The sequence below is a fragment of the Conger conger genome, chromosome 18, assembly GCF_963514075.1.
Source record: "Conger conger chromosome 18, fConCon1.1, whole genome shotgun sequence".
Taxonomy (NCBI): domain Eukaryota; kingdom Metazoa; phylum Chordata; class Actinopteri; order Anguilliformes; family Congridae; genus Conger; species Conger conger.
The window spans coordinates 27,009,871-27,032,891 of NC_083777.1; the positions used below are offsets into that span (position 1 = coordinate 27,009,871).

Consider the following 23,021-nt stretch of genomic DNA (forward strand, 5'->3'; position numbering starts at 1 on the left):
AATGCCAACCATTTACCATTTAAACCCCTCTCCCTCTCTCTCTCACTCTCACCCCCCTCTCCCCCTCTCTCTATCACTCTCAACCCCCCTCTCTCTCTCTCACTCTCATACCCCCCTCTCCCCCTCTCTCTATCACTCTCAACCCCCCTCTCTCTCTCTCACTCTCTCTCATACCCCCCTCTCCCCCTCTCTCTCTCACTCTCAAACCCCCCCGCTCCCTCTCACTCATTCTCTCCTTCACTCTCCTCTCTCTCTTACCTCCCTCCCTCTCCCTCTCCTTCTCATCTCATCTTTCACATGCTTACTCTACCGTGCGCCCCTCTCAGATCTCTAATCCTATCTTTTCTTTTACAGACTCTCTCTCTAACACACCGTCTCCCAATCCCGTCTATCCTGCTCTGCAAATCCCACTTCCTTTTTTCTCACCTTCTCTTTCAAGCCCCAAGTTTTTCCAGTAATGCATACCCTTTGGCACCCTCCCAGCTCCTGCACACACACACACACACACACACACGCACACGCACACGCACACGCACACACTCACACACACACACTCACACACACTCACACACACACACACACACACACTCACACACACACACACACACACAGACACACAGACACCCATTAACATTCACACACTCACACACACACACACACAGACACCCATTAACATTCACACACTCACACACACACACACACACACACACAGACGCCCATTAACATTCACACACTCACACACACACACACACACACACACACACACACAGACGCCCATTAACATTCACACACTCAGGGTCACATATCACCAAACCCTTTCATTTTCCCAGGAGAGAAACGACCCTCCTCAGACTAGTCCGCTCTGCCTCTCCCGAAGTTAATGGTCACCATGGCGCTGAGGTCTTGGCGTAATACTCACTCGCTCCCCAAAAAAAAAGAGCCATATTAACGTTGTCACGGCGATATGGAACAGATGACTCCGCCCGAGGAAACCGAGGCCCTCAATCAGATCTGTTTCCAGGACCGCTATCTCTCATCTTTCGGCCACAGCGTCTGCCAGCTCAGCAACATCCCCGTGCCGGTGGACGGTATTACGGGGAGGAGGAAAAAAAAAAAAGAAAGAAAAAGTACCATTGATGCCGGGGCTGGACCTATGAATAGCCCGGCAGTGTGTGGAAACAACGCGGCCCCCGCTCCGAACAGCAGCCCGGAGCCCGGTGATTGCAGGCCAATCCAAGGATGCCGTGACGTCGGTCGTAAATCACAAAGCACTCCCACGCTGAGGTAATAAGAATTCAGTCGTCATACGGGGGGGGGGGGGGGGGGGGGGGGTAGAGGGGATACAGGTCCGCTATGGCTAGCACTGGCGAGAGGCAGCTCCGTGTCCTTGAGTTATTATTGGTAATATTGTTATTTATTTGCTTGACATATGACATTTATCGCTTAAAATAAAGTGTAAGGGCTCTGGAGAGCCCTGTGTTATCGGCTGTTCTGTAGCCGTTTCTTCCTCCTCACGCTGTGAACAGCTCGGGCCGATGAACCTGAGAAGCCTTTGTGTTTCTGATTCATATGTGTGTGTGTGTGTGTGTGTGTGTGTGTACAAGCCCGGAGAGTAAGACTGAGAGTGTGTGTTGTGTGTGCGTTTGTGTACAAGCCAGGAGAGTAAGACTGAGAGGTCTACATTTAAACAGTAAAGTGAGAAATTTGAGCCAATCTGCCTGTGAGCTTGTCACTTGAGAAGCAATGTAGCCAGCATGCATGGGGTGTGATTCCTATAGAACTTTATGTCCAGATCAGATATCTAGCCATTAAGTTCAATAGGACACTTTTGGATATTGTTTCGGTGTAGATTATTGTTTCAATATTCTTCCAAAGACATGCCAAAGGAAGGTGGCAAGGGAGAAAAATTGAATGTGACAGTACAGTAGTTAAGATTAAGCAGTCCTACAAACTGAGGGATTTACCACTGCGTGTTGTTGCCATTTGGACTTTGTGACGACCCGGTCTGTCCGTGTTCCCCCAGAACCTCACACAGACAGCTGCTGGCTCCCTGCCCATCCTCCACCAATCACAAGACCAGTCATGTGACCAGGGGTGACGGGGCAGCGACAAATGCAACTCATAAAAACCTCGATGAGTCGGGGGATCTGGTCTGGCCTGTGGGCGTGGTGTGGTCACAGGAGAGGTGGCCATGGCTGTCACCAAACAGAGAAGCCGATGCAGAAATCTGTAAAGGAGAGAAAGCGATAATTAGGGGTTTTCATATTAGAGGACAAACCTACAGCTCGAAGGGAAGGATGTTCCCAGATACCAGAAATATCTTTGACCTCTGATCTTTGCGGTTCATAGCCCTTGCAGACTCCCCCATGACAAATGCATACTCAAGGCCCCATAAACAGGCCATGTGACACATAATGACACTGGTCTGCCCCTAATCTCATGTGACAACGAAGTTTTCCGCTCACAGATACGTGTTTTTACTTCTGGTTCTGCACCGCTGTGAAAACAACAAGTTGACACGTTGCAATTGGCACAACTGCAAATTTGTGTGCGAGAGCTCATGAGGAACTATCAATTGCGGAAATTATTTTGGGGTAAGCGCAGTATGACTGTGTCACAGTGGCTCATTGTGCAGTGACAGGCAAGCGCTTTCACCTCACTGGAAATCACATTCAATCGGCTGAAATAATCCACACAGGGTAAATGAGGCAAGGCATGACAAAGGAGAAAGTAATGTAAATGACATTTGAAACTACGCGGTGACCGGCGATTATTTCAGGGAATCAAACCTACGAGCGGCATGTGGGAAATATAAAGGGTTTTGAGGCAGCCGAATGAACCACGGGAGAATAAAATAAAATAAAAACCAGCTTGGGAGCAAACCTTTAACATACTCAGTGATGTAGAACAGCTACAAAGGGCAGGGTGAATTTGGGTCGGGCCAGGGCACATTGGAAATGGACTGTGAGTGTTGAGCGGTTGGATCTGCCTTCAAGGGGGGTTGGGCAAGGTCGTGGCTGGAATCCCCCCCCTGCCCCCATTGCCCTGCCACGGTCAGGATAGGGTATCCCACAAGGAATCAGAGAAGTGTCAGCGTAGGGCAATCAGATCTCACAGGGCTGTGAAAGCCTCCTGTGTGTGCCAGCACACCGACGTGACCACATGGACACTGAACAGATAAGGCTCAAGTAAACATTCTTTCATGAGGGAGAAAGGTACACTTTTTTTCTCTCTCTCCAATGCATTTTTTTGTGCCCAAAAATATGTTTGTTTGCCAACCTTTGACCTAATGGGAAATATATGCCTTCCCTGCTGAAAAAAAAAAAAAAAGCTAGGTTTTGAAACAGCTGGTAGCTGTTGACCAATTCAGACCAGCTCCTCAGCATGGTTTGACCAGCTCAAGCGATGTTTGGAAACAGCAGGTAGCTGGTCATTTCAAGATCATGATAGGTGGATGTGAACAATATAAAGAAAAAATATGTCCTTCCTGATGACATACATAATTATAGACATTATTTATTTATCAATTAAAATTCACCGATATCAAAATAGGTTCCTTTGGTCTATACAACTGTGTTAGATATGCTTATGTAATTCCGCGGCGACAGCTTTTAGTGAAGGTCAGATAAACAGGCTTCCATCATAGCGCGTAAAATCCGGCGGGGCATCGTGGGCACCACGGTCAGGACTCCCCCGCGAAAATGACGCACAAGCTTTTTAATCCCGATTGGGACCGAGACTATCCTGATTGGCTGACATTCTGTAACGCAACTACAGACCGTAGTAGCTGCCCGTGGAAGAAGTTTCGATTGCTAACTCTCTTTTTTTGCAATGTTGATACAAATTAAACAAAGTGATAGACTTTAAAAATACAAAACTGCACATTATTAAAATGCATATTTTAAATTATAATTATTGAATAATTCAAATAACTTTGTTCAAATGGCTAGCCTAATATGAGTTATTTTAATCCTTATTATATCATAAAATGTGCGAGGATAGGCTATATGTAAATTCACTGTATAACACAAATATATTATATGTTCAGATTATCTGTATTCTGAACCCATAACTAATTCACTGCGTTAAAAATAACAGTCGTTTAATTAAGAAATAGGCGTTGCAATACTTTTCCTTCACTGATTACGACGCCAAGTCAACGCAATACTGTTTCCAAATTAGAAACTGCACCACTCTTTTGGAAACAACGTAGATTCGAGCCAAAATGGCGTACCCAGAACTAATACGAAAAAGAGAGCCACTGCTGCGGCAGTTGCCAGGGGATATGTGAGGGGAGGGGGTATGATTGGCTGAACTGGCCTTGTTGCCTTGGCGACGGCAGGGGGTTTGGTAGCGTTGCCGTGCGGCGTGATCTCTGCGCTGCCTGGATGAAGGAAGCAGCTGCTGATCTCTGACACAGTGCGAGAGAGACAGGCATCTATATGAACATACTGTATACAGAATCTCTGCCATATTGCTTAACAGGCACAGCGTGCATGAATGTAAGTATCACAATTGGGTGTATACTACTTTTTTATTATTGTATACGGGTTTATTTGGCCGCGCCATTCAATACACCGCTGTTTTCAGTGAAAAGAACAAATAATAAGCAATATATTTGAGCAAACCAACTAGTTATCTATAGCTGGAACGTGACGCGGCAGCATGTATGTTCCAATTTATTAACATTAGCATTTGGAATTATTTTACGCGCCGTCGTGAAGCCTTCTCGTCTCTTCTTAAATAGTCATTTGGCTTATTGCATTTTCTGTGTATGATCCATGTTTTCCCTTCCATTCGTCCATGTGGTTTAGCTAGTCAGCTATCTAGCAAGCTGTCGCTAACTTCTTTTGTGGTCGACGCAGGCGAACTGTACGCTGTTTTGCTAAACTTCTTTCTGGACATTAAGTTAAAATGTTTACACTGTTGTCTAAACTGGCGGTATGTTTGCTGATTAGTTCGCTATTAACATTTTGAGCACACGCGATTTCTGCGAGCTACCTTTTCACATCGCGTGTGTAGCCTACATTGAGGGTATGCCGTTCAGGAGCGTTATCTAGCTAGCTTTCGAAATAGCTTTCGTATTAATAGTTTTAATGTTTAGCTTCGGGCTTATTGTTGTAATGTAACATTATCTACATTCAGCTAGTTCTTATTTTCTAGCTACATCGCGGAAACTGGAAATTATATTGTGTGTGTAGGCTACGCTTACTTTGAAATGATTTGAAATGTGTGTGTACACAGGGTGTGACATTTTGAGAGCTCTTTTGGTGAGTGAACTTTTCTCATCGCCGCGTTTTATCGTCTTAAACACTGGCCGGTTGGTTCAGTGAATGGATGCTGAATTTAAACGCTCACAAAAACAATGTATTCCATTGTGTATTTCAAGTAGCTGGCCTGAGTTGGCGGTCTAGCTGTCCGTTTGCGACGGAGAATGTAGGGCAACTTTGTAACACGAGTTTTGGTTTTGGTCGTGGAGGGGGGTATGTGATTTGCCTGCGTTGTCTTTTTTTTTTTTTTTTGATTGGCGTGTTGTTTTTGAACGGATACCAGTACAGAGTCTTTGAAAAAAAAAAAAAAAAAAAAACGCAAGCTCTTGATTAAATGTTGTTACATGGCAGTTTTGTGTGTTGTTTCGGTGATTCTTGCTGTGGATTATTGCGTCGAGTGACAGACACGTGTTCAGGCAGGAGAGTCGAAAGAGCGTACGGCTTTGGAGGGAGAGTGAGAACTGCAAACCATGGAGTAGTCACAGCTACACATATTTCGGGTGAGGGAGTGTGTTTTCGCCCAAATACTCTGTCTGAACACACACACTTCCGCCCCATATCTGCGTGTGAAATGCAACAGTCAAGTTCCATTCCGCCGAGCCTGCTATCAGGAAGCAATTTTCTGTGTCGTGTGTGTTAATTTTAGCCCTGGCAGCGGCAGAACTCTGCGCGGTCCAGTCTAGGGACACTGCGCAGCCGAACAATGGGACGTGTAGCCAGGCTATGGATGGATCGCTGGTGTACGCTTATTCACCATTCGCTTGTCAATGACTGTATCCACACAGAGAGAATTGTCTTTGTGTAAAGTCTGTTTATAGACACCTCACCGCTGGGTGCCTTTTAATTGTCTCGACAGAGTCAGAATTAATTGATTACCGTGAAAAGCCCAGTTCTAATAGTAGCAGTTAGTTTACGACCCCCCCTCCCCCCAAATCCCCGCCTAATCCAGCTTGGTTTTTGAAATTCAGGAGCGCGGCCTTTGACGTTACACAATCTGTTACATCGACGTGCACAATGGAACGCGACCAATCAGCTCGTTGAGATAATTACAGTATCTCCGTATCAACCCCTTGGCACCGGTAACTAATTTGGATAAACAGTTATTGCCTCCCCCAACCGCTGCATGATCCGGCGGAATTGATATAATTAAAACCGAGTGACCACAAATACTACAGGAGTACATTATTTGGTGCAATTACGAAATATAAATATGGGAACGGTAGAATGTTATGCTAAACCACAGGCATATGTTCTGCATGTATTCGCTACATTTTTCTCTGCACGTAGCGCTTTTCAGGTGCAAAGGTTAATGTTGACAATCAGCAGCGAGACCACTTTAGGTACATGATGCAATGGATTGCCACAGGTATGCCCCAGCTTCAAGATGCATTCCAAACGCAGGGTCGCCCCCCAAATCTCTCTTACTCTCTGCTGAGTGGTGCTTTGCTTGGGGCTGAATGCGTTCTCAGTGTGGACAGACGTGCTGCTACGCGTGACGTTTGGCAGGTACATGAACTGGGCTTGTCTTGCAGGCAGTTGCAAACATGGTGTGTGTGTGTGTGCGCCTGCGGCCCTCCTCTGCCTCTCAGTGTGAGGCGCAGTGTGTGTGTGTGTGTGTGTGTGTGTGTGTGTGTCACGCTGAGGAATACCCTTGAAATGACTCGGGCAATCCAGAAAGAGTTGCTTCTGCTTTTTTTTTTTTTTTCTCCGTACGGCCCTGCCGTGTCGTTAGTCTGACACCAGTGTGGGGGGCGGGGCGTCGTCATCCTGTTTGGTTTTAGCAGATGTTTGCTGACAACAGCAAACAAAAGGGGTTGGAGGAAAAAGAAACATAAAATATCAACCTGCTGTGCTACTGCCAGGACTTTGGGCCTGGGCGTATTGTGTGTGTGTGTGTGTGTGTGTGTGTGTGTGTGTGTGTGTGTGTGTGTGTGCGTGAGTGTGAGTATGTGTGTGCATTATACCATGATTACATTACATTACATTATTGGCATTTGGCAGACGCTCTTATCCAGAGCGACGTACGAACAAAGTGCATACCCATAACAGGGCTAAGTTCGCTGAAAGACCCTAGAGGGAAGTACAATTTCAACTGATATATCTGGTGTGCTGGTTGTGTATTGTGACGGTATGTGTCATGGGGCAAAAGGGAGAAGGGACACACACATGTACGTGTGAAAGTCTCCTACAGGTGTATGTATGTATGTATGTATGTATGTATGCATGCATGCATGAGTGAAAGGCTAAGCTAAATATTTCAATTGTGCCCATAAATAGGAAGTCGGATGCGTTCAGTGCACCAGGTTGCCAGGTGATCATCCCTAAAAATAAGCTTGGGCGTATAAATTATGCACTTTTGGCTGGCGGTGCGGACAGGAGCTGCTGTTCTGCAGGACGGGGGACGGGGGGCGGGGGGCGGGGGGCGGGGGCGGGGGGAGGAGGGTTCCACTTCACACGTGCCGCGCATTACAAGGTTAATTAGATCATCAGCAGAAGACACTGCGGTAATCGCTCCCGATTGCGCCTAGCTTTGCTTTGCATTTCGCGGCCCTCGAAACACTGGCAGTGGCCCGTTAAGAACAACAACAAAAAAACCCGCAACAAAAGCGGCGGTTTCGGGTTCTGGGTGTTCGACGTACCTCGCGGCACGGTCGGATAACGTTCCCCCCTGGTTGTGTGGGAGGCGTGGAGCGCGTTCGGAAGGTGGCTTTTCCGGTCCGCAGCGGAGGGGTTAGTGACCCCTCCCCTCGTGGGAAACGTGATATCCCTCTTCCCCCCCCCCCCTGAGTGGCTGCAGCGGAGGCCTGAAAACCTGGACGACCCGCTGACGGACCGCGTCCTCTCCCGGCCTCCGCAGAACAATAAAAGCTTAAGGGTCGCGATGAGCTAGCGGCGTCGCGGCGAAACGGCTACACCGTTCCCCAACGCAGTCCTGTGCGGGCCGGTAATGAGTCACCCGCCCCATAACGCGTGTGAATGCTGCGTGAATGGGAATCCTTCCCATTGCCACCGTGGAAGGATATCCCCCCCAATGAGGTGGTTGCGGGGCTGAGATGTGAGGTTGTGCACCGGTAGGCTAGCCTCCTCGGGCGGCTCAGTGCGCTAACGCGCTGGCCGTCCTTCTCTCACATTCAGTCGGCGCTCGGGGTCGAACGCGTCCGCCGGCCCCTCTGTTCGCCACGCACGCCGTCTCTCTGATTTCACGTCTTTAGGAGAAGCGAGGAGCTTGGCGCGGGGCGGTTAAGCAGAAAAACAACTAGCGCAGAAATGTCGGGTTGCGTGTGCCGCGTAATAAGGCGTGGGGAAGAGCACGAGGCTCATCACTGCTCCGTTCGGGATGTTGTGCTCTAGTCTGGACCGTGAGCCCTCGTCTTAGTTTTTTTTTTTTTTAAGATATTTTTTAGGCCTTTTTCAGCTTTATTGGACAGTATATAGTATAGAGAGACAGGAAGACTGGGAGCGAGAGAGAGGGGAAGACATGCGACAAATGTCGGACGGTCGGATTCGAACCGCCGACATCGCGGCTCGCAATGAGCATGCGGTCAGTGCTCTGCAGGCTGCGCCACCGAGACACCCAACCCTCGTCATAGTTTGATGATAGTTCCTCGATAGAGAACCAGTTTTGTGTGGGAGAGCCAGAGTAAAATGAAATTGAAAAGGGTTGGGCAGTGAGGTTTTTTTTTTTTTTTTTTTTCATGTTCACTAGTAGCCTACCGTATGTACTTGAGAAGGTGCCTTTGATTCAATCATGTTGAAATTCTTCCATGTTAGCCACTTCTGTAAAGGTTTGATTCGACAACAGATAAAGCTATATCACCTTCATCTATGTACAGTTGGCATTTGGTGTTTAGATTTTTTTTTTATTGTGGGTTTGTACGTTTTGCAAGTTGTAAGTGCTGAGGCAAGAGTTGTGTATGTGAGTAAACGGGGGCTAATTTGGCCTTTTGAAATGTAAAAGTTGATGATGGAAGCTTTAGCTAAAGGCTTGTTGTGTCGGAACTGGCTTTCCCTGTCCTGCTGACCCAAAGACATTTCTCATCATAAAATGGCCACAGAAACGGGCTTCTGCCCATCTGTCGGTCGGCGAGATGACCGATTGTTTTTCTAGCGGGCTGAGGAAGAGGAGTAGACGCTGGACTGATGTGACGAAGGGCACTTGTTCCGTGTCCACTTGCGTTTTGGGCATCTTAAGGATTTGGAGTGTCCGTTTTCCCTGGCGGTCACCTCTGTCGGGACACGCCGGGCTCTCCGGGAGGACAAGGGCCTCGCTCTCTGTGCGGGGAAAGGCAGAGTCTCGTGTGTCTTCAGGAGAGGGACAGCCAGTCGGTGCACATATTTGCCTGCTCTTTTGGATGAAGCAGCGCGCCGGGACGAGTTTTGCGAACGAACGGCTTATCTTTTCATCCGGCTGCCTGGGCCCCGTGGGGTTACCCTGCCGCGGGGGAGTCGGGGCGGGGCGCGTATCGCACCACGTGCCTGGCAGTTTGGCTCCCGACCCGGACGCGGAGTTCTCTCCGAGCGCCCCTGCCGCCCCCCTCCCCCCCCCCCCCCCCCCGGTCCTCATCCCGGCCCCCTGCGCTCGCTCGGCGTGGTCATCAGCGCTTTGTTCAGCGCGGACGTCTCCTCATGACGACTCCAGCCGTGCTCATTTTTCATCTCCCGCTCGCCCCTCTCTCCCTCTCCCTCTCCCTCTCCCTCCCTCCTCCCTCCCTCCCTCCTCCCTCCCCTCGCCCCGAGCCTAGACCAGGAGGCGGGACGGCCCCAGGAGACCGTAATGCTTTAGTTGTCTTGGTTACGTGACATCAGAGCGTGGTAATCAAATATAGGCGGCTGCTCCGTATTTGGGTTGCAAATGCCGAGCGCTCCTCTCCCGGGTGGGGTGCGTCCCCCCCTGCCCCCCGTCACAACTTTACGGCTCTCAGCCGTCCCCCCCCCGTCCCCCCCCCCCCCCCGGTCCACGCTGTTACCAACGTTACCGCCACAAGTGTGCGCGTGCGTGTGTGCGTTTGACAACTGTTTTTTGGTTTTGGGTGCATGATTGAAGATGTGTTTGTTTCTGAGTGTGTTAGGCCCATAGCCCATGTGTGCTTGAGTGTGCTCTCTGTGGATGGTGACATGCGTGTATTTTGTGTGTGTAAACATCTGTGTTTGGGGCGCGAGAGTGTGTATGTATGTCGGTGTGTGTGTGTAGAGAGGTGTGTGTGTGAGAGGGAGTGTGTGTGTGAGAGAGAGAGAGAGTGTGTGTGAGAGAGTGTGTGAGAGAGTGTGTGAGAGAGAGTGTGAGAGAGAGTGTGAGAGAGAGTGTGAGAGAGAGTGTGAGAGAGAGTGTGAGAGAGAGTGTGAGAGAGAGTGTGAGAGAGAGTGTGAGAGAGTGTGTGTGTGTGTGTGTGTGAGTGTGTGTGAGTGTGTGTGTGAGAGTGTGTGTGAGAGTGTGTGTGTGAGTGTGTGTGTGAGTGTGTGTGTGAGTGTGTGTGTGAGTGTGTGTGAGAGTGTGTGTGAGAGTGTGTGTGAGAGTGTGTGTGAGAGTGTGTGTGAGAGTGTGTGTGAGAGTGTGTGTGTGAGAGTGTGTGAGAGTGTGTGTGTGAGAGTGTGTGAGAGAGTGTGTGTGAGAGTGAGTGAGTGTGTGTGAGAGTGAGTGAGTGTGAGAGAGTGTGTGTGAGAGTGAGTGTGTGTGTGTGAGAGAGTGTGTGCGTGTCTCATTGTGGCGCCTGTGTGTCGGCGTTGTGTGGAGCTCCATATCTCAGGATTGGTCACAGTCTCCGGGCTCCCCTCCCCTCCCCTCCCCTCTCTCTCTGCCCAGGCGGGTTCGGGGGGGTTTGCCGTGGCGTCGCGGGGGAGGGAGCCGGCCGCCCCACGCCCCGTGTCACCCTCCACAATGGGCCCTTGTGCGCGTCGCCCCTCCTGAATAAACGGGGAGCTGTTTAATTGAGATGGCGGTGTGACAGCCACGCCGGGCTGACCCAGACCGGGCCGGGGGCGGGAGGTCCCGCGTACAGCCACGGGGGGTGTAGCGTGCGGGACAGAGGACCCCATTCTCCCGCCGGGGCGACAGGGGGGGCGCTGTGGACCCCAGCTCCCTCCCGCCCAATCCCGCACCCCCCCCCCCCCCCGGCCCAATCGGAGCGTCGCTTCCCCCCCCAAAAAAAAACACCCCCCGGCTCTCCCCTCTCCCCTCGCATCCCCACCGACTCCGGCGTCTGCCGCGATGCTCATGAATATTCACCACTTATTCACCAGCATTCCCGCCTGGGATTTGTTTTCCTCCTCTGATTTTTTTCTTTTGGGGAGGGAGCAAGGTTGGGGGTTGTCTGTAAGGATCCTACACATGCCAAAACACATTAGAGTCAGAGGCGCGTAAGCAAGTCGCTGCTAAGTTAGCGTAGGCTACACGTTAGCGCCCGCGCGCACTCTCCCGCTCAGCCCTGGCGGAACGGCGGAGGAGGGGTGGGCCGTGTTCGGTGTCAGCCGTCTCTCCGGGGAATAAGCCGTCTGGTCCCCACGCTGAAGCCCTGCGTCTCAAAGCCTTTTAACGCCGGGCCTCGCCTTTTCATCCGCGCCTATTGTGGGTAAAAGTTTCCTTGTTGCTCGCCGCGTCCTTCTCCCTTTCTCACTCTTGAGAGGTCTGCGGTCGCGTACGGCTCGCCGAGTGCGGACTCCAGGTTCACGGTCGAGGATTAACTTCAGCCTGACGTCAGGTGAGGTTAACCGTTTCATGTCACCTTGCGCTACGGTTATGAGGTTACGGTGCGTCTCGCATCCTGGCAGCATTGGCGTTGGCGTTTTAGTGAAGCGCTGTGACGAGTTGTAAAACTCACGAGACGGCCGGTCTTTTTCTCCAGAGGAGGGCGGGGAGGGACAGGCGGCCCTGTTGAACCTCAGCTGTCCCGGCGGAGTTTGTCGAGGAGATAAAGAGGGGGTTGTCCAGCGATTCTGTAGCCCCATTCACAGACATGTTTGGAGAGTGTGGCGCTCTCAAAGGGCACTGCCTGTCATTCCCTTATTAAACGCTTGTTTCTGGGTCATTTTAGAGTTGTGGGCTGCGTGTCAACTGACGTGTCTAATTTGGCTGGGACCCGGGATTACATTTTTTAAAAGTAAAGGGGGCTCGGTTTGATGTCACACACAACTCCGAGAAAGAGATCTAATCGGAAAGTTTTTCTGCTCTTTAAAAAGTAAATCCTTAGTGTATGACTTCCTGTTTTAGGCATGCTTCTGTGTGTTAGATAGCAATGCCGTTGCACTGGGTGTTGATTCAAAGGTAGCAGATTTGTGAGTCATTTATCCCAGGTGTGTGTTCCTCAGCCTGAGAATGGTGACTCAGGGGGTCCTGAGATTGAGAATTCCCGCAGCCCCTGTGGGATCTCCTGGGAGGAGCACTCTAGCGCAGTTTACACTGCTAAATTACAGGCTCCGTGACAGACAGCCAGGGATCGAATGTCACTGCGTACCACTGCGACACCGCCCGTCTGAAACACACACACACACACACACACACACGCATACATGCACGCACACACACACGCAAACGCACGCACGCACACACACACACACACACACATGCACACACGCACGCATACACACACGTACACGCATGCACACGCACACACATACACACACATACACACACACGCACATGCACGCAAACGCACGCACACACACACTCACACGCATACATACACGCACACACACGTACACGCACGCACACACACACACACACGTACACGCACACACACACACATACACACACACACGCACACACACGTACACACACACACACACACACACACACACACACACACACACACACGTACACGCACACACACACACACATACACACACACACGCACACACACGCACACACACGCACACACACACACGCACACACACACACACACACCTGTCAGGTGATGTGGGTGGGGCGAGGGGCAGGGCGGTGACAGGAGAACTCTGTGTTTACAGCTGGCTCCGCCCCCAGGGCTGGCTCCCTGCCGTCCCCTGAGGTGACTCCGGAGCAGTTACTGTAAAAAGGCTCTTCAGTTACCGTAAAGCTGGGCGGGTGGCCTGTTTTCAATAATGCGTGGATGTCGTTGTCGGCACTTCCCCATTTTTTTATTCTTTTTTTTCCCCCGCTTTGTCGACGTTGCCGTGGCAACGGTGTGCCAGTCAAACGCGGGCGGGCTGTCTCGCCCAGCTCCGTCACCTGTCAGTCGTAAAAAGCTGCCTCCGCCCACACACCGGCCCTCTCACGCGGTCGAGCGCGCAAACTTCCAGCGCGCCTTTTTCTTCTCCTCCGATCGTTGTATTTTCGGTTTTTATACATTTCTCCTTTCTCTTCCGCCCACGGCGGGTCAGATTAATCATGTCATTGTCTTACGGGGCCGGCTTCTCTCCTCTTGCCCTTCTCTGAGGAGGTAAAGAATCGGGCGCTTTTAACGAGGCAGAGTGTGGAGGTAATGCACAGCAATTAAAGCCAGTATCTGGCTGGGGTCGGCTGGCTGTTAAAGAGCCCTGTTGGACCTCGGTGCTGGTGTGCGGTGTGCTGCTCAGCCTGTACTGGGAAGGTGAGCTATAGTTGAGTGTAATGGCAGTTGAGGGCCCAGAGTGTGATGCACGGGGGCTACAGGGGAACAGCTCTGTCAGACAGTGGCAGCCACAGCCTCGTGCGCACAAGACACAAACACTTCTTCTTTCTGAAGCGTTCTGCCTTCTAAAAGTGTCTCTTTCATTTCAGTGCTCTCACTGCTGTGTCAGCAACTGACCGTCAGATTCATGTTGAACTTGCACACACACACACACACACACACACACACACACACACACATACACACATACACATACACGCACACTCACACACACTCACGCGCACTCACGCGCACACACACACACACACACACACACATATACACATACATACATACACACATACGCATACACTCACATACACACATACACTCACTCACACACACACACACACATACATACACACTCACGCACACACGCACGCACACCCACACACACACACACACACATGCACACTCACGCGCACTCACGCGCACGCACACACGCACACACACACTCACACGCACACTCACGCACTCACGCACACACACACACACACACACACACACACACACACACACACACACACACACACTGTTGTTGGGTCCTGTTCAGTGCAGGCTCTTCTAGAAGAGTGGAGACGCACGACGAGGCCCTTAGTGAAATATTAATTCTTATTCTTCAGCTAAGTACTTCGACTCCCATAAAATCCAGCGATACTGCAGATCAGACGCAATTGAACTGTCCGTGTCCGCAGTTCCTGCACCGCGAATACCTGTACGGCTCAGAACTTTAATAACGGTTATTTCATAAACGGTCATTAATGATGCATAGGTGAAATGGTATGTGATGAAATGTGAGAAAACGGCAGTCAGGGAGTCCCCTCGCTGCGGGGGACAGTGAGACAGCCTCACCCGGTCGGCACAGAGTCATCGTTACACAGCGTTATTCCTCAGGCCCGTGTGTGGATTTCCTTCTTTTTATTGTTTTCTTTCTCCTCCGAGTGCGGTGCACGAGGAGCGTTTATGAAACGGGGCGGTTGTGAAACGCCGCGGGAGCAGGAACAAGCGCTCTTCTGTCCGGGAAGGAGTCCGCCTTAATTTAACACGGCCTTGTCCGGCCCCGTTTCGTGTTTTTTAGGACGCGTAGCGTACGGCTTCCTGTTCGAGACGCGGCCTTCCTGATTTGGGCCGGAGAGCGGAGGTCACGTGGGCGCCCCGCTCCGTCCGCAGCACTGCTGTCAGAGCGGCAGCATCTGGGGGAAACCTGGCTCTTTTTTTGTGGGATTTTTCTGTTTCCTAAATGTAGATTAGATCAGTGCTAATCTCCCCGTGCACTCTCACACGGGCACGTGACGTTCCTCGTGATGCTCGGCGCTCTGACCTAAATAAGATACGGCCGATTCTTCCACACGGAGCCTGCGGGGATACGGCCGACGGCACCTTCTCGCCGACGGGGGGTCGACACGGACCGTGTTTACACGGCGCTTTTATCCAAACGCTTTGCCATTCATACCTCACATTCACCCATTCACACACACACACACACACACTCACACGCACACACACACACACACTCACACACACTCACACACACTCACACACACACACACACACACTCACACCGTAGGGGGGTCGACACGGACTGCGTTTACACAGCGCGTTTGCCATTCATACCTCACATTCACCCATTCACACACACACACACACTCACACACACACTCACACCGTAGGGGGGGAGGCACGGACTGCGTTTACACAGCGCTTTTATCCAAATGCTTTACCATTCATACCTCACATTCACCCATTCACACACACACACACACTCACACACACTCACACGCACACACACACACACTCACTCACACTGTCTCACACACACACACACACACACACACACACACACACACACACACACTCACACCGTAGGGGGGTAGACACGGACCGCGTTTATACAGCTTTTTTATCCAAACGCTTTGCCATTCATACCTCACATTCACCCATTCACGCACTCACACACACACTCACACCGTAGGGGGGGAGGCACGGACTGCGTTTATACAGCGCTTTTATCCAAACGCTTTGCCATTCATACCTCACATTCACCCATTCACACGCGCACACACACACACACACACTCACTCACACACACACTCACTTACACACTCACTCACACACACTCACACACACTCACACACACTCTCACACACACACACACACACACACACACACACACACACACACACTCACACAAACACACACACGGCGATAGGCACCAATCAGCTTGTTGGGAGTGATTGGGGATTGTTTTGCTCAGGGGCACTTCGACAAAACCCAGGGCAGGGGATCAAACCAGCAACCTAACCGCAACCAGATGACCGCTCTAACCACCTGAGCTAATTTTGCCACACAATGTGTCCCCAAATAATCCAATTACCCCACCCGGCCCCCTCTCCCACAGTGGGCAGGTTGGGGCTGTGCTATGATTCTCTGAAGCCCAGCTCAGCCCGGCTGAAGTCCCTCTGTAATGTGTTTGCTGATGGCTCGGTTATGGCCTAATGAAATAATTGGCTGCTTTAATCAGGAGTGGGTTGACGGCACAGTTTCAGCGCTGCGGTTCTGTATGCGGCCTGCGGTTCTGTATGGACCCTGCGGTTCTGTATGGACCCTGAGGTTCTGCGCGCAGACTACAGTTCTGCACGGAGCCCGCAGTTCTGCATTGTGTCCCATTGTGTCATAGTGCATTTTTGTAAAAGAAAAAGAAAAAATTTACAAATCTATGACTTAATATATAAATATGGGGTTTATAAATGCAGCGTGCAGGGGAGCCTGCTGTTTTTGGGTTCAGAGTGGCAGCCTGTTATTACTCTTCCATAGAGCTCCGTGCGGCCCTGCTGCTGGGTGAACACGGGCCCTTCCCCTCACGCGAGGTCGGGGCCCGGCCGCTCCTCCTCATTCTGCGTGCATTACGTCCTCTAACTGATCACAGCGACATTGTGGGCGGCGTTCTTAGTGTCTGTAATCACACTTGTGAAATGTTCACAAATATGTCTCTCATTGAATCTCATTTTATTTGCTTAAGGCTCATATTATTTATTTGTTTGTATTTGTAATGGTTTGTAGTACGAGAGAATAATAACTGTAGATGCAGGGGAGGGGTTATATTTCCGTCAGGAAACTAGTCTGTTTTTATCTGATTTATCCGACCACGGATTAGCCCAGAACAAAGAAACGTAGTCTATGGGTTGTAACGTGTTTATTTGAATAAGCATTCACAGACAGGACATACAGGACATACAGACAGGACATACATACAGACAGACTCACCTGTAGTCGTGGTCCTCACCATGTGGACCTGGGGACCCGACACGCTTGTGTCCTGCAAAGTACTTACTGCATCCTAGTCAGTTTTGGACACACTGGGGGCTGTAAACTGGTGACCTGGGATTTGTGCTGTGACCCCCCTCCCCCCGCCCCCCCCCCACTTATCCATTTGCCCACCCCCTCTCCCCCCAGAGCCACTCATCCACTCTTCCCCCCTCCTCCTCCTCCTCCTCCTCCTATTCTGTGCATATTGAGCCTCTCGACTCCTGCTTCCTGAATTATTGATCTCCGGCATTTGCTGGAACTCTGGATAATTTACCCCCCGCCTCTCTCCCCCTCCCCCCCCCCCCCTCCACGCCAGCCTCCGCCCTTTCCTGTGCGGGGAAAGAGCGGGCGGAACCAGGGGCGTCTCGCAAAGCATTCTGGGACAGACGAGCCGTGCGCGGGGAGGCCAGTCACTGAACTGTACCGCACACGGTCACGCCTGTCTTGTGAAGATGGGTCTTTTCTAGAAGCTGCGGATGGAAGCGCGGAAACTGAAAGGGGTTTGCGTGTCTCGAGCTGGAAGGGCGTTTTCACAGCAGCACTGAAATAAAGGTGCGGTAATCGAAGTAGTTCCGTTCAGCTAAGTTTTATTTGTTTTTACAGAAGCGCTTTTGCAGAAGACTGTCAAACAGGCAAACACCAGTTCTGGACCCGCGAAATGGAAACTGAGGTACAAAAACTTCCCCAATGGGAAGAAATCTCAGGAGGAATCCAACTCTAGAGGGGGAGCCCATCCCCCGCTGGCCGGCGCGGTGTAATGGAAGGTGGTTCCATTTTAACAAGTGGGTTTGACAGGTCACTGTCAGGTGGTATATTTAGTGATATTGGTGAGTGGTGATATTGTCCGGGCTGTTTCCTGCACGTTTGTGTGCAGTAGAGACAGGGGAGTGTGTCCGAGGCATCGGCACTCTGGAGCGCTCAGAAACCGCCAAGCTGGAGGCGAAACCGCCGTGCCCACCTGCAGCAGGTGTGTGGAACGGTGTTTACAGGAAACAGACGTCGTGCGTGAAGGGAGCGGGGGTGGGTTCCTGAGTCACTGGGCCGTGTCCTGGCCTCCGATTGGCTGGGTTCTGCAGGAGGAGAGGAGCTGCTCCCGAAATAACACCGGGGGTGTGAGAGCGGGAATTTACCTGGGCCTCTCCGGGGAGGGGGGTGTGAGAGTTTAGCTGGGCCTCTCCGGGGAGGGGGGTGTGAGAGACGGAGTTTACCTGGGCCTCTCCGGGGGCGTGAGAGTTTACCTGGGCCTCTCCGGGGGGTGTGAGAGTTTACCCTGGGCCTGCTCCGCTCCTCCCTGCAGGGTGACTCAAGAGGACCGGGGGTGTGACACACCTCTGTGTGGTTAGGGAGGGGCAGGGGCCTGGGGTGGGCGAGCACACAGCTCAGGTTTCTGAGCTGAGACCTTTAGCTGTGTGCACTTTTACTTTCAGTCAGAGGTCCCGCCCTGCTCTGCAAACCCGCTCAGAGCTGCCTGTGCCTTATTGAAGAAGCGTTCTCTGAGCGTTCTCTGAGCGTTCCTCTCAGAACGTCCAGCACTCGTCATGTCATGTGTGTGCTTGCTTTGAGGTGTGTGTGTGTGTGTGTGTGTGTGTGTGTGTGTGTGTGTGTGTGAGTTTCCGTGTGTGTGTGTGTGTGTGTGTGAGAGTGTGTGTGTGTGTGAGTTTCCGTGTGTGTGTGTGTGTGTGTGTGTGTGTGTGAGAGAGGGAGAGAGAGAGAGAGTGAGTGAGTGAGTGTGTGTGTGAGTGAGTGAGTGTGTGTGTGTGTGTGAGTGTTTCCGTGTCTGTGTCTGTGTGTGTGTGTGTGTGTGTGTGTGTGTGTGTGTGTGTGTGTGTGTGTGTGTGTGTGTGTGTGAGAGTTTCCGTGTGTGTGTGTGTGTGTGAGAGAGAGAGAGTGAGTGTCCGTGTTTTTGACGGTTCGTAGCGAGAGTCTGGTTCACCACTTAATGCTGGCCTCAGCAGTTCCTGTGTATCGATCCCCCTGCATTAGAGGCACTTCTCCTGATCAGAGGAGCGCCCTCGTCCTTCACTGCTCTGGATGCCGTGGCAACGGCGCTGGGCGCGCGACCGCCCCGCGGCTCCAGAAACGCCGCCCCGCTCCGGAAACACCGCCCCTCTCCGGAAACACCGCCCGGCTCCGGTGGGCCCTCTCTCCGCCCCCGAGCCCGTCCTGCGCCTGGCTCCCGTCTCCAGCCGCACCCCGTCAGGCCCTTTGATGTGGTCTCTCCTACAGCACGTTAACGGGATAAACAGCGCTCGTGTTCACGCTCCGAATTCCTGCACGCTGCACCTGTGCAGCTGGGGGGGGGGGGGCAGCCCGGCACCTGTCTGAGCCTGCCGCCTCTGCAGCTGACGTCTTTGTCTGCGGTGACGGGGGGGAGGGGGGCGTCTGGCGGATCTCTGTAGCCGCGATTCCCCCCTCATTACCCCCCGCCCCCCCAGACACTTCTCCCTGCCCCTCCTGTGAGCCCCATTCACGCCCCCGTCGCGCGCGGCCTCCTGGCCCCGGCCCTTTGATGCCCATGATAACGGTAATGGCGGTAATGACCGCCCGGGCTGGGGAGAGAGCGCTCTCACCACGGCAGGGCTTTATCCCCGCCATAGATATTGAAATGACGGGGGGGGGGGGAGTGGCTCCCCTCTTTAGCGCCTGGGATCTGAGGGCCCGGGGCCCGCTTTGTGTTGCTAATGGGGGTTAATGAGCCCCCCTCACTCTGGGACCCCCCCCGGAGCTGAAACAGGGTGGGGGTTTGGGGTGCGTCCCGGCAGGGCGGGGGGGAGGGGAGAGATCCAGGAACGCCGGAGAACAAACAGAACGACAGGACCGAGGGGATGTCTCAGCGCTGGTGACATTAAAGGAGAGCTCATGTCAACACACGCATTGATGTGCGTAATTAGCCGTGCCTGTGGTATAATGGGTCACTGGCCACGCACGTACAGGCCATGCTCAACATCTGACAACACCGTACTGCGCTCAGACTCAACGCTTGTACTGAGGACGCATGATGGTTTCAGGGTCTTGCGCCATTGATTTTTTTACTATACCTTTTATGTGTGTGACGCTGCAGTTGTAATTTACCCCGCGAGGGTACGGTTTCCGTTCAGTGAACGCATGTGGAGTCAGTTAAGTCAGAGTTGGGCGACTCGCCAGTTCGGCCTTGGACCTTGAGCTAAAGCCACAGACATCACAAACCCGGGACAATGTGCCTTTCGACTGGCTGCATTTTTTTTTTTTGCTTACGAGTTCCTCGCCGAGGTCACCGTAGACGGTGTTCCTCGTGAGAAGAGAAGCTCCTTCCATCAGGCCGGTTAAATTCACAGAAGGTCTCATCTTCTGGCACTGCCACCTGTAATTCTGGACAACTAGCCCCGTCCACACAAACCTGCCTGTGCCTTCAGTATAAATCCACCGAGGGCTTCCACCTGTGTGACAGCCCACTGCAGGCCCACATGTAGTGTTAATGTTAATTAAACTGGCATTAGTCGCATCAGACGCCACACGATTGGGGAAGGTATAACCTGTTAATGAAATATTCCCTGGACTACAGCGCTGGCTGCAGGACTGCCTCTATCCCCCCCCCCCCCACCCCCCCCGTCCTCCACCACGTTTATTGGGCGGCCATTTCATGCAATCCAGACTGCAATTAAGCCGTTAAGTGCTTTTCTTTTTGATGCACTCAGCGCTGTGTACTTGAAGCGCGGAGTCGTTTGCTTTAGCGCTACGCGCCTCCCGGCTGCCGGGGGCCGATTGTTGTTGAGAGCGTGCTGTGAGCGAACGCTCCGCTCGCAGGTGCTGCTGTGAACCGGCCGCGCTGCCCTCGCACGGAAACGGCGGCGTACAGCGCAGGCGGTTCACCTGGTCCTTTACGGTCGTGATCGCCTCATTTAGGCCGACTTGAAGGCGAACGCTCCGTGCCCCTCCAGGGGTTGATGTCCATGTTTTTTTTGATGCGTACGTCTAAAGCTGTCAGGACTTTGGTGTTGATCGGATGTTCCCTCTTTCATCGCCGCGTTGCTTATTTAACATGTTCGAATTTTACATTTTTAAAGACTGATATGTTTTACAAAAAAAATAATAATAATTTGCCTATTAGAATGGGTACAGCAGATATCGGGGAGTATAACTTTGCAGTTAGGCTATATATGAAGTGTGTTCCAGAAGATCTACATGCAAACAAGCGCATTCCTAATCGGGAGGATTATTCACATGCGCTGGAGTTCAGCCCAAACGCGTGCTCTGGGTCTGGTTTTGGGAACGGGTTCTGGTGTCCCTGGGACGGGACTGTAAGCGGCCCGGTCTATTGGGTTTGAGGACTCCAGTGGTCCCCACGCCCTGGGAGGCTGCTCCAGCACCCGGAGGGGCCGGCAGCTCCCGAGCAGAAAGGCAGGTTTTTATTTGTGTTCCGGGTCTTCCTGGAGCTCTGCTGGAGCTCTCTCTCTCTCTCTCTCTCTCTCTCTCTCTCTCCCTCTCTCTCGCTCTCTCCCTCTCTCTCGCTCTCTCCCTCTCTCTCTCTCTCTCTCCCTCTCTCGCTCTCTCTCTCCCTCTCTCGCTCTCTCTCTCTCTCTCTCTCTCTCTCTCCCTCTCTCTCGCTCTCTCCCTCTCTCTCTCTCTCTCTCCCTCTCTCGCTCTCTCTCTCTCTCTCTCTCTCTCCCTCTCTCTCCCTCTCTCTCGCTCTCTCTCTCTCTCTTTCGCTCTCTCTCTCGCTCATTTATTCATCCTCCTCTTCCGTGAGTCTGCGGGTCCCTGCTCGTGGGGAGGTCCCCTCTGATCCGGGGGTCTGCAGGGTGTGATTTGAAGAGAGAGACGCACTTAGGGGTATCCCGGATGAGACCCCTGTCAACTCACCCCCCCACCCCCCTTCCTCCTGCGCTTCAGAACTTCCTCTTCCCCTTGAGCTTTCAGCTCCACAGAGAAACCGGGAATGATGGGAATTGCATTGGAAGTCTAATCATCCCTTCCCGTGTGTCTGTGTGTGTGTGTCTGAGTATGTCCGTGTGTGTGTGTGTGTGTGTCTGAGTATGTATGTGTGTGTGTGTGTGTGTGTGTGTGTGTGTGTGTGTGTGTGTGTGTGTGTGTCTGAGTGTGCGTGCGTGGTGTCTGTGTGTGTGTGTGTGTGTGTGTCTGTCTGTGTGTGTGTCTGTGTTGGTGTGGTGTGTCTGTGTCTGTGTCTGTGTGTGTCTGAGTATGTGTGTCTGTGTCTGTGTCTGTGTCTGTGTCTGTGTCTGTGTCTGTGTCTGTGTGTGTGTGTGTGTGTGTGTGTGTGTGTGTGTGTGTGTGTGTGTGCGTGCGTGCGCGTGCGCTGCGAGTCTCCGTCCCTCCCCCTCCCCCAGCCCTGGTCTCCACGCTCTCGGTTCTGCGTTCTTATCTCCGTCCGCCTCCACTGTAGCCCGAGTTTGACCCATTTTTCTCTGGAACGACGGCAGCGGAGAGATGTTGACAGATGACAACCTGCCCCCACCCCTCCCCACCCCTCCCCCCCCGCCCCCCGCCCACCCCAGACTGGTGCGCTCCGGCACCCATCGTCACGGCAGCGTGGGGGCGGCTGGTGGCAGGAATCTCCCTTTCTCTCCTCTCTGTTTTGAGGATTTTTTTTTTTATTTAATGAAAATGACAGCAGGGTTGTCATGGTGACATGGGAACATGCGATAGAGGCTCTGGGCAGGAGGGAGCGCTTCGTTCCGCCGTGTCCGCTGCTCTCCCGCCGCGCAACGTCCTCGCAACGTTACCGCAGCGTCCTCGCAACGTTACCGCAACGCTGCTAACAATAGGTCGCTCCGACATCCCTCAGACGCTAATAGCACGTTGTGTGTCCGTTTGGGTAGACTGCAAT

At 52.3% G+C, this 23,021-nt stretch overlaps 1 protein-coding gene across 2 annotated transcripts in view; it reads left to right on the plus strand.

Annotated features, from left to right (window-relative positions):
* Positions 1–4,344: 4,344 nt before the first annotated feature.
* Positions 4,345–23,021, plus strand: part of foxn2a (forkhead box N2a) — a 32,562-nt gene continuing 13,885 nt past the window's right edge. For both annotated transcript variants that reach the window (XM_061227455.1, XM_061227456.1), the window contains exon 1: positions 4,345–4,502. The gene's annotated coding sequence lies outside the window, so the exon portion shown is untranslated. The remainder of the gene's footprint in view (positions 4,503–23,021) is intronic.